Source organism: Aphelocoma coerulescens, chromosome 3 (genome assembly GCF_041296385.1).
Source record: "Aphelocoma coerulescens isolate FSJ_1873_10779 chromosome 3, UR_Acoe_1.0, whole genome shotgun sequence".
In the NCBI taxonomy this organism is placed as follows: domain Eukaryota; kingdom Metazoa; phylum Chordata; class Aves; order Passeriformes; family Corvidae; genus Aphelocoma; species Aphelocoma coerulescens.
Window position 1 is genome coordinate 95191453 of NC_091016.1, and position 11681 is coordinate 95203133.

Genomic DNA, 11681 nt, shown 5'->3' on the forward strand with positions numbered 1-11681 from the left:
CTAGCCTTGTGTCCTGCCTCCAGCAGTGGCCACGAACAGATGATGTGAAAGAAAGAAACTATACAGTGATGTCATTTTTCTCCAGGATTTTTTTTGGTTTTGAACTCATGGTTTCTTTCAGCCTCTACACTCCCTTGTGGCTTTGAGTTCCATGTTTTAATAATGTTTTGTGTGGAGAAGGTGATCTCTTATTTGTCTCAGATCTGTTTATTCAAGAATTGTTACTGCATTTGAACAGAGTACTAAAAGTACTGCAAGATGAAGAGTAATCCACTTCCAGTCAGTTTTTAAACACCATGGGAGATTCTAATGACAAAATACTTGTTTTTAATCAGAAGATGTCTGCTGAGGCAGAAACTTTTCTTAAGCTGATTTCAATGCTACCTTACTTGTCCCTTCTGACTACATTTTTACACATAAATCCTTTTGTAGACTAGTGTTAAAAGTGTAGATTCAGTGTTAAAAGTCAGTTTCCAACTGCAGAACCAGGGTTGATTTATTTTTTTCTTACTGGTGTGAAAGCAAAATCAGTCAAATGAAAAACCTATTCCTAGCCCACATGTGAGTGAGGTACCTCTGGATTTGGAGCAACCAGCATCAATGAATCTAACATTGTGCTCATGTAGAAGATAGAGGTACTCTCTGGGGTTTGCTGGGAACCATACTCATCATTCCACATTTTGGTAATTTGTTTTGATACATGTTCACAGTTCCAGTTGTAACTGGAGTAACTGCTCAAAAGGTATTTTTGATGGCTAGCAGTCTGAAAATGAGGGATGGGTCAAAAAAGGCCTAAGCATGTAACCCGCCCCCCCCCCCCCCCCCCCCCAATTCACATTATGGTCAACACCATAGATTCACTACCAACAGATATTTAGATGCAGTTCTCCAAGGGGAGTGTAAATTGTGTCTCTGTAATATCTTTGTGCTCGGTATTGCCTATGAACTGTTTCTTTTCCTGAAAGTTGTTTTTCCTTTACAGCCCTTGTTTTTAAGTACACTTACTTAGGACCTTTGGTGAAAGCAAGAATTTACTTTAAAGAATAGGTTTATTACATGCTGTATGTAATGGACTCCTAAAATGCAGTTCAAAAGCTATAGAGATCAATTCAGTAGAGACCTCGTCTGGCTTTACACTGTAATCACTTCTATATTTATTTTCAAAAGCATTATGCTGTTGGCTGTAAGATAAAAATGTGAGAATTGGCAAATTGTTCTGAAAGTCTCTTCTTAGAAATGTGGCTCTTTAATCCTACCACGCTTACAAGTTCAGTGGCGTATTCATCAACTGAAGTTTATTGTGAAATATACTGAATGTACTTACTACTGTGGCTAACCACGTGAAAATTATTGTTTTGCAGTAAAAAAGGTTATGGCACTTATATTTTTGGGATCTGCTGCAGCATGTTTGCTAGTCATTAGTTGCTCTTTTTTCTCTGTGTTTTAACGTATTCCATGGTCATTTGCCCTTTATGGAGTTTGATTTTGGCAACAGATAATTAAGTGTAGTTTTGCACTGATAAAATTTGAAAATATCATAGACTTCATTGTTCAAATGTATTCTAAGAAAAAAGTGCAATAAAAAGAAAAAAATCCCAAAGCCCAACAATTTTTACTTGCAAAATGGAATGGTCCTGCTCTTTTCTCTGTATTCCTTTGCAGTGTTTAATTACAGAATGCCATGCATGTTTGGTAGTACCAATACCATATGTATGTGGTAGGAGTGGTAACCAGTTTCTGGATTTGTAATGCACTATAGAGAGATATTTTATAATTCTGTAACTGTATGGCAGTGTTATGCCAAAAAAAAAATTGTATAAACATAAAAAGCAATAGTTTATGTTGCTTACTGCTATATTTTAAATCATTTGTAAAATGAAATACTTGGATTTCCTTTCAGGTAAATATATTTTTAATAACAGCAGCCAAAAACTCTGAACTAATAAAGCTTCTTCATTTAGCAGCATTGTTTTAGCAACATGTGCAAATATTGTGTAGCTCTAATAATATGTAATTGCTGTTTGGCACTTGTTTGTATAGTCTTCTGTAAATATATTAACACTTAAAAGTAGGGAATTAAAGGCTCTGGTCCTCCTTTTTTTCGTTAGTGGCAAAATGACCATGGATAGTAGAGGAATGAGGGAAGGGCCAGAGTCAGCTTTTCTAAAAGTCCATGGTTTGTTTTTTAATTTAAGAAAAATGTATACTATGAAAACGCTGTTAACATTAAAGAGTAACATATCCACTATGATCATGCAGGCATAAATCCTCTGGAGCAGTGCCAAAACCAGGCTACTGCTGCTTAAATGTAGCAGGGAAACATTTAACCTGCTGGTTTTATTTATCCTACAGCTGAAGCTGTAGGATTGGATAGCTTCAGCTCTGGTGTTGTAGTAAGCTGTTACTCACATGGTGTGACTGTAGATGTATGAAGCTCTATAAAGGGCCCAGCAGATTTGGAAAGGGTTTCCTAATCTCACATGTTTCTTCTTAAAGAGGAGAAACAGGTTCTCCTTATATAGAAGGAGGACTTCCCATGTGGTGTGTGTCTCAAATCAAGCTTGCTGTTAAGATGGCTCTATTAACCTACTTCCATGTTGTCAGGTCACCCAGGGATGGCACTGAACTCGTAGTCAATAACGTGATGTGTCAGTGTGTTGGTCTCCCCAGAAAACTCAGTTACGGCTCCCTGAGGCAGCTGCTGTGGCTCACCTGCCCCTTGGCAAAGACTGGCTGTCAGGCAGTCACCCTCCCCTGCCCTGGGAGCATAAACTGCACCAAAAAGGGCTGGGGCCTCTGTGGAAACACTTGCTGATGTTGCTGGCTGGTGCACCTGCAGCTCCAGACTGTGAGCATGGCTGCAGTAAAAATACTGCTCCTGTGTGAGCAGAGACCCTCATGGGTGCCAGAGCCACTTGTGAAAAGTTATTGGTGCTCATTCCAAGAGTAAGAGCCTAAACTGATATCCCAAATTTAGCTGGCCCTAGTTAAATTAAGACTGACCAGCTTCTGGAGGAGGTGTAACAAGGGGCTGATGAACACAGCAGCCTGTACCTTGCCTACTGCCTCCCCTGGCCCAAGGGCAGGCACCCACGTGGAGCACAGTGACCCAGTCTGTCAGGGCCTTCAGCTCAGGGGGGGAGCCACCTGCTCTGTCCCCTCCCACGTGTATCTCTCAGGGTATCCATTCACCTACTTTGCTTTATTTTGGGGGGCAAAATCTAGGAAATTTCCAGCTGTGGGGGTGATGGGGGCACACAGAGCTCACTTCTGCACTGGAGGGGAGAGCACACAGGGGAGGAAGTGTGCAGCGATTGTGTTTGTGCGAGGCGAGCTGGGAAGCACTTTCATGATGCAGAGTGGTGATGCAGACAGCCAAAATAAATGGCAACTACTTCTGTTGTTTAGGGAGCTAAACCACACGGTTTTGTTTTGAAATATTTTTCCAACAGAGATGTGCCATAAAACTGGGATGAGAATGTTTTATTTTGATATATGCAGATGATCTTGAGCAAGGTCTAAAACATTTATAAAGGCCATATTAATTGCAAAAATGCGATTTAGCTAACCAAACCTGGGAATACTCTTCTTAAAATTACATTTTAATTGATTTATTTTGCTTTGTTTGCCAGGGCTGGATAATGAACTGGAAGAAAAAATATTAAATATCTTCGTTCCCTAGGGTTAATCTGGCCAAGTATTATCCCTGCAAAGTTAAATCAGTAAGTATGACTGGAGAGTATCTACAGTTTAAAAATAATAGTCCAAAGAAGCAGTAAAAGTATCTACCAAAGTATTTTGCACCTAAATAAAGACATGAAATGGCATTGCTTTTTGGATGTTAGATTCACTTATCTTCACAGCTGCATCACGTTGTAGGCAAAACTTTAGTATGACTTTATTGACTCATTAGTATGTATAATGGAACTGGTGCTTCAGCTCCACGAAAGCTGTTCTTTAAAACGTGTCTCTCTTCAGTGGGGACAGGTAGATTGGATGTTTAGAAACACTAGTGTGCCCTGCTTTGTTTGCACCTTGGCAGGCTGGCACTCCCGGCTGGCACAGGCAGCCAGTCCAGTAGAATCTGGGGCCAGAGTCATAACATGGCCCTGCTCCTGCCTCTCCAAAGATGCTGTAATCCAGCACACCTCACTGCCCCACAAGGAGATGAGCTGAAGATTTGGCCTTCTCAGAGCTGGCCTGGGATCTGGTCAGGATCCAGGGCTGGGGTGGGATCATCCTGCCTCACCCCTGGGGTCTGATTTGTGAAGGCTGTTATGTGAGTTTATTGATCTGTCCAAGAGCAATAACTTGCAGAAATTAATGGCAGCTCAGATCTTTCCTTCTGTTTAATCTTGGACTGCACTTTATGGAGTGAGGTTAAAAAGAAAACTATTTTTCACTATGAAAAGCCAATTTAAGAAGGTTTAATTAGGCCCAAGTATTTACCTTGTCTGATAAACTCACAGAATGCTTTTAAAATATTTTTTATATTGTATATGCAATGCATTAAACATTTTGGCAGGAAATATTCTATAGACATTGTAATTTCTAGTCTTACTGAATGTGGGGAGAATGTTTAAAATTCAACTGGCTCTTTCTATTTTTATTTAATGTATAAATCAGGCATAATTCATGCATAGTTCTTTCCAGGTTTAGACATTTATTGAGCACTTTTTATGGTTATAAACGTTTTGTGACAGCTGTTTCAAATTTCAGAATAGAAAAGAAAAAAAAAAAAAAAAGAAACCTCACATTTTCACATCTCCAATTTCCTCTGAAAGCTTACACGCGGAAGCTTCGCATTCTCAGCTTCCAAACTGGCAGCTGAAATTAGAGCCTTTGAGTTACTTCTGAGAATTAGGACTAGGGATTTTTAGTCCTACATGGTGGGACCCTCAGTCCATTGTAGACAGATCTGTAGTAATTAGTTAACTGAAAATGCAGAAATTTAGTAGCATTGTTCAAAACTACAAGGCACCTAATGCTGATACTTAATTAGCAGGTGCTCTCAGGAAGTCTGTGAAGGGTTTCTCTGCATCTAGAGGAAGCTCAGGAGCAGTCTAGTTCTTCAGTCAGATTTGAAAATATTATTATGAAATATGAAATTATTATTAGTTTAACTCTTTACCTAAAATAAGTTTCTTTCTATTTTTCTCCTTTTCTCTTTTTATTCGTCCTCAGTCACCACCATCCCACACCAAAAGCTGGCACTGCTCAGTGATCCTGCCCAGACAGGAGCTGTGAGTGCCCCACACCATGGAGGTGACCTGTGTAACTGGCACTGGTGGCCATGGTCCTGCATGGCCTCATGCACTGCTGTGGAGGTGATCACACCCAGCTCTTCAATGAGGAAAGCTACATCTACAGTAAACATCTGTTTTTTCCTCCTCCTCCCCAAATTTGATCCTTTTATGATGCTGAGTTTTGAAGCAATTCCCAGTGCTTCAGCTCCTCCCCACAAGGCTACACACTGCCTGGTCCTGGAGGAGACACTACTTTCCAGGCTGCAGCAGGTACCTGTTGCTTACTGCTCTTCTCTTGCTCAGCTGCTTCTCCCTCTTCCAAAGTAGAAGTAGTCTTCTCCCAGCTTTCCACACTGCCCTGTTTAAACAATAGGTAATAGCCCGTCTGTGCATTTCTACGTGTTTTGGGACCTCTTTACTCAACCGTTGTCCGTATTTTCAAGGCCTTTGCTGTTATCCCACCCTTTAGACCATGCAGACACCTGCCAAGCTCCATTCACCCAGAGAGATGGAGACAAACCCGTGACCCCTGTGCCAAGGCAGCGCAGCCTTGCTGACACTGAGGAGCGCCAAGAGAAGGCTTCAATCCCTTGGGAAACGGAGAGCCCAGCCCAGGCCCAGCCCACATGGGGCTTACCACTGCTTTTAAGGACATGGGCACAGGAGGTTGCAATGAGCCTTCCTGTGGCTTTATATGAAATTTCCCAGAAGGCCACGCTCAGGTATCAGAGTTTGTTTATGGTAATGGAGGCCCAGTGCCATAAAGCTAGCACAAATATGTCCCAATAGTGCTTTTTAGGAGCTTTTCACTACTTTGGATAAAATGCTGCTGACAACATTTCAATCTTGAAGTCTCCTGCAACCATCGGATAATTAGGAAATGTTGCTGAGTCACACCCGCTTAGCGTAAGTGCCTCCCTGGGGCACGACTGGGAATGCTGCTGCCTGTTTCAGATGTGTCCCCAAACACAGCAGATGTGAATGATTGAGTAACATACCCAGTGGCACATTCTCTGCTGACTCATTTCCTGCACTGCTACTGAGATAACAGGACTCCTACCAGGTAAATTCAAGGCAGAGTTTGGACAGAACTTTGCAAAGATCTTTTAATATAGACTCAGAAGAATGATAAATTTATGTAATAAAAGTCACCCTGTAGTTCAAGCATCTTTGCTGGAGAGAATCTGGCTCCTCTGGGACCTGTTTGTTGAAATTAGATGTAGGATGAAATCTGTGTCAGAGACAACTCTCTCATCAGCACCTGAGTAAATCCTAGTGAGCACCAGACACTTTTTTCAGAAATAATTTTGGAAATTATACAAATCCCACTGTTTTGGTATAAGAAGACTAAGAGCAAAGGTAAAAATGGGATTTTGCTGACTGAAACCTTTGATATAAACTAAAAATATAAAATATTAAAAGTATCATATCAATTGTGAAATTTGTGACCAGATAACTCCAGTTTGGTGGTTGCCTAACCCTAAATTGTCTTATCTGTTATGTGAAATGTTTATGACATCCCTGATATCCCACTTGTGGGCAGTCTCTGATGGTAAAATTCCAGCATTGGGAGGCAGATGGGAATTAATGAAACATTACAAGGGCCTGCATAGAAGGATGCTGAAAGAGCAGACACAGAAAGGAGTGTATTGGATTGGAGAGTTTCTGACCCAAGGATATTTTTAAGTAGTGGCTTGAGAATAAGAGGAGCTTTCAATGCCATTGTGAGATGGTCTGTGTATAGAGGTTGGCACTCCCCTCCTCTCCTACTCTCTTTCTCATCCAGAACTGACTGGATGTCACTGACTTGGAGATAAGTAGAAATGATGAGTGTTTCAAAAGAGGTTTATGTTGCACTCAGTATCTGATACATTTATGGATCTAAAAATCTAATTTTACCTTCCTGTAACATGAACTAAAAGCTTCATTCAAAGGTCCTGAGCCTGCCTTGAGCAGGATTTCTGTGAGGGTGGAAATTTATAAACTCTAGTGGAACAACTATCCTTATGATTCTTCATTTTTTGGTCCTGAATGCACCAACAGTCTCTGCAATATTCCATGAGAGGTTTGGTTGTCTTCAAGTGTTCAAGAGCAGCTCTGACTCATTGGCAGCACTATAACCTGGGATCACACTGCTGCAAAGAGAACTGTGGGAGAAAACCATGAGACTCCTCACTGGGGGCCCTCCACTGGAGCTGGGATAAAGCTCAGGCCTGGATTCCTAGGCTTTGCCTGTGCCCAACCATGCTCCTTGCTGAACCTAACTGGGTGGCTTGGCTCATGGCTTGTCTGGACCTGCCTCTTCATTATTGTTATTTTTTTGTTTGTTTGGAGACTAGACAAGGGAAAGAGGAGATTAAACAAAGGAATTGGATAGTCTTTGCTGCAAATGTAATGAGACAGACTGCTGGTAAAACACTGATGCCTCAGACACCAGCCTGGAGAGCCCCTGAGAACATCTTTTCCTTCTCAAACACCCTTGTCCCACCACCACAGCCCCAAACCATGGCACCAGCCAGAGCAGCAGCTGTGAGCATCTGCATCACTACTGGTGCCTGCTCCCTTCTGGCACTACAGCCTGAAACCCTGCTGACTTACAGCATGGCCCCATGGCTAGTGGATTTACTTGCACTTCTGGCCTCAGGCTTTCACTTTCCCTATTCTTACTGGGAAACTTTGGGTTTTCCTTGGTCTTGCTGCTTGACTTTGGGCTTGTCCTACCTCCCTTGCCTCCCACTCACTCTTGTTTGCATTCCTTTTCAACAAAATGTCTCAGAAGATGGCCCAATACGAGGATGAACTAGTGGCAGTCGCATGTGTTCACATCTGTTTTAGTGACAGTCCCATTAACCATTGCTGTGTTACAGCCTTTCTCCCCACCCTGGTAATCATTTGGATGGTGACTCCACTCGACTGAAGACTCTGGCCTGCAGATACCACCCCAGGCTCAAAGAGTTAAAACTCATGGAAGAATTCAGAGCAGTAAAACAAGGTAATTGTCACAATGTTTAGGATTTACACAGTGCTGTTCACACAGGTCATGTCAGCATTTCAGTTTCTGTGTTCTTTTGGCACTGTTTCCCTCCTGATTTTGCAATGATAACTATTGGCAAGATTAGAGAACCTTTGCTTCTCTTTTAGCTGTAAGTCTTCTGTGAAAGAGAATTAGTGAAAATCAGCTGAACCCTTGAAGTGGTCTATTTTCATGGATGAAAACTGGGAAGTTGTTGAGAGGTTAAGGTCATTATTTGAAAAATAATCCTCAATTTCTGAGGTAAAGGGTTCTTTGATTTTCTGTCTCCAATTTGCTTTCCCTCTCTCTCCTTTATATATATATCTACAGTGAAAGTTGAAAATATCTCAGGATGGGGATGGTTTGTAAAGAAATGCAAAGAGACCATAGGAAACTGATGAGATGCTTTCTCTGGAAGCCAAGCTGCAGGACAAGAGAGGCAATTCACAAGTGGTAGAACAGCTGGCAACTCCAACCCACACCATCTGGATTTGTGTGATTTCATAATATTTATTGTCACTAACTCTGAGAGGAATATGAATAGAGCTGGCTGCAAGTGGAAATGAGCTGGCTTTTCAATAGAGCGAATTGTGTGTGGAGTCTTGGCAGGGACACACGGCAGGGGGAGCATCTGGTACCAGCCGGCCGGCCACGCATCACCACTTCATTGGTCAGGCTGGCTACGTGAAACAACAACAGAAACATTTTCAGTCAGGCAAGGGAAGCCCTGCTGGAAAAATGGCATTTCAAATCTATCATTTGGAGAGGGGAGATATAGAGTTGCCAGCTCTCCATCTTTAGTCTGAAGCTTGTGAGAGGTGCATCTTTTTTTCCTGAAAACTTTAACATCAGTAGATGTCAGATTACTCAAGAATCTTACAGTTGAAAAAATTATTTTTTAGTCTTATGGTTAAGAAAATCTGTGATCCACCTCTACCTAACAGCTGCAGAAAATGCAAGAAACCCTGATTGCATTTTCTTAAGTCTTCTGATTTGAGACAGTTAGTGGTTTTGGGATTCTTATGTGTGATTGTGAAAACAGGGGGTTGTCAGCGTTGAGCATATTCGTGTAAGTAGCGTGACTGCTGCCCTAGGAAACTGTTCTCTGAGGTGCCTGTTTTGCTCCATGAACACCTAAGGGAATGCTGCTGCTCCTAGCACAGCTGTCCCATTTGGAAGCTCAAAGCGGGACAGGAAGAGTTTAGGCTGTTCTTCATCTGTGAAATGGGATAACATGATTTTTTTCCTTTCTTCAGCCAAACGATAAATTATTCTTCTGATACCACAATCTGGTAATTATATGAAAGTTCAACCAGTCTTATGTTTACTTTCAAATGTTTTTACTTCTAGAGGGGCATTAGAAAAGCTTAAAACTTTAAGCCAGCCTTCCTTCCTTCCTTCCTTCCTTCCTTCCTTCCTTCCTTCCTTCCTTCCTTCCTTCCTTCCTTCCTTCCTTCCTTCCTTCCTTCCTTCCTTCCGAATTCCTTCCGAATTCCTTCCGAATTCCTTCCGAATTCCTTCCGAATTCCTTCCCTCCCTCCCTCCTTCCTTCCTTCCGAATTCCTTCCTTCCGAATTCCTTCCTTTTTTAAAAAAAAATACTGGTTCTCTTTTCTGGGATTCACTAGTATTTGTAGTACATCAATTTACAGAACCTGTTAGGCTGAGGAAAAGTGTACTGAGACATGAATGCCAGAGAAGATGAAATGCCTAGCTAAGCAGCAGACAAAAATACATCTTATGTCCTGCTTGCGCTGAGTGCAATGCCTCAAAAGCAAAAGGGCAGAGAGTGCCGCTGGCTTTGCTGTCCTTAGTTAGCAGAAATGGGTAATAAAAGCAACAGCAGAGAGGAAGGAAAAGATCTGGCACTGGCCAGATTGTATTAACAAGATACCCCTCTAGAAAAGCCTGCAATGGGGACAGAAATATCTTCAACATTGAGACTGCTCTGTAAATAGTATGTTAAAAGGACACTGAGAGGAAGACCAAGTTTGTGTATCTAACTCAGGCACTGTGGTGAAATTAAACCAAGAAATATAGAAGGAAACTCAGCTGCTTCTGTCAGCTCTCTCATCATGGTGTGAGCTGGCTGTGCATCCATTAAAAAGGGAGAGTTCAGCTAGAGGAACAGCAAGAGGTTCAGAAGGCACAGCCTATGTGAAACATTCACTTTTCTCCAAATAGGCCCAGAGCAAAACCAGCCTGTGCCTGGGATAGTCCCACTGCGGAGTGCCCTGTTCCACTCTCCAGGATCAGGGTTTATCTCTGAAAAGCACCTGTGCAGCTGTGAAGGCAAATGGACAAGAGTGGATCCTGAGCAGGGTTCAGACAGCTTCAGTCACTCAAAGGAGCTGCCTGCACAATAGAAGATTTGAAAATCACTCTGAGAGAGAAATGCTCTGTTGAAACGAATGCTTCATGTAGGTATGCATTCTGCATCCCTTTCTCAAGGTGATAGAAGAGCCCTGACACAGCAGGAGTGCTGGGAAGGAAACCTCATAGAGACAAAGCATTTTAATATCTCTATTCCCTTATCAAGTGATATTGCTCTTCTACTTCAAGAGGAAGGATTGGGAATTTTTCAGCCTGACAGTGACTTCATCCATTTTACCTGTTTTCATGTCCCTCTCTGGTGAAATCTCATTGTAGCTGAAAAAATAGCAAACCTCGAGGACACATTAAAGAAGGGAATCCCAGCTGTTGTTCCTGGGCATGGGACACCTCCCGCTCTGAATGCCTCATGTGTGTGCACCAAGATCTGTCCCTCCCAGAGGCTTTTACTGAATGAGGCTGCATAATACTAAAAAAGTTCCTTTATGATGAGTTTCCCAAGGGCATTTTGAACAATGCTCCATCACAAAACCGTAAGTTTATTCACTTTGTCCTGCATTTTGTGGCAGGAGGGAAAAAAATGGTCCTGTTTCAGAAATGCTGGCATGTGCAGACAGAGGAAAAGGTAAAGTGGACAGCAGCATCTTCTCTTTTTCCTGATCAGACAAGCTCACCCAGAGCCCCAGCTGCCAGCAGCAGCTCAGACATTCCCAGGCACAAGTCCTGACTGGTGACAGGTTTCAGAGGATGAAGAGGGCAGGCTGCTGCTGGCAGCTGGCTGGGCTGGGCTTCCCAAAGGTCTGCCACTCTTTGGCCTCAGTAGTCTGGGCTTGATGCCACAGGAGACTCAGTGTCTGAGTGAGTGGGATTTATGTATCCTCAGCCATTAAACAGAGAGTCAATGTGGTCTTGAAACAAAATTATTCAATTGAAAATCATTGTTAGCAATCATTCACTCAGATCCACAACACTGAAATTCCTATAAACGCGGATATTTCACAGCCAGACACTACATCCACTATTCCTGAAAGAAGAGTTGTATTTTTTTTCTTTTTAAGTTCTGCTGTTGAGCAGACAAATGGAAACATGACC

General features: G+C 42.2%; 1 long non-coding RNA gene across 1 annotated transcript; it reads left to right on the top strand.

Annotated features, from left to right (window-relative positions):
* Positions 1 to 3582: 3582 nt before the first annotated feature.
* LOC138108534 (uncharacterized) lies at positions 3583 to 8535 on the top strand. The gene is made up of 3 exons (XR_011149994.1): positions 3583 to 3722; positions 5185 to 5516; positions 8114 to 8535. It is a non-coding gene; the product is annotated as an uncharacterized lncRNA (long non-coding RNA).
* The last annotated feature ends 3146 nt before the right edge of the window (positions 8536 to 11681 follow it).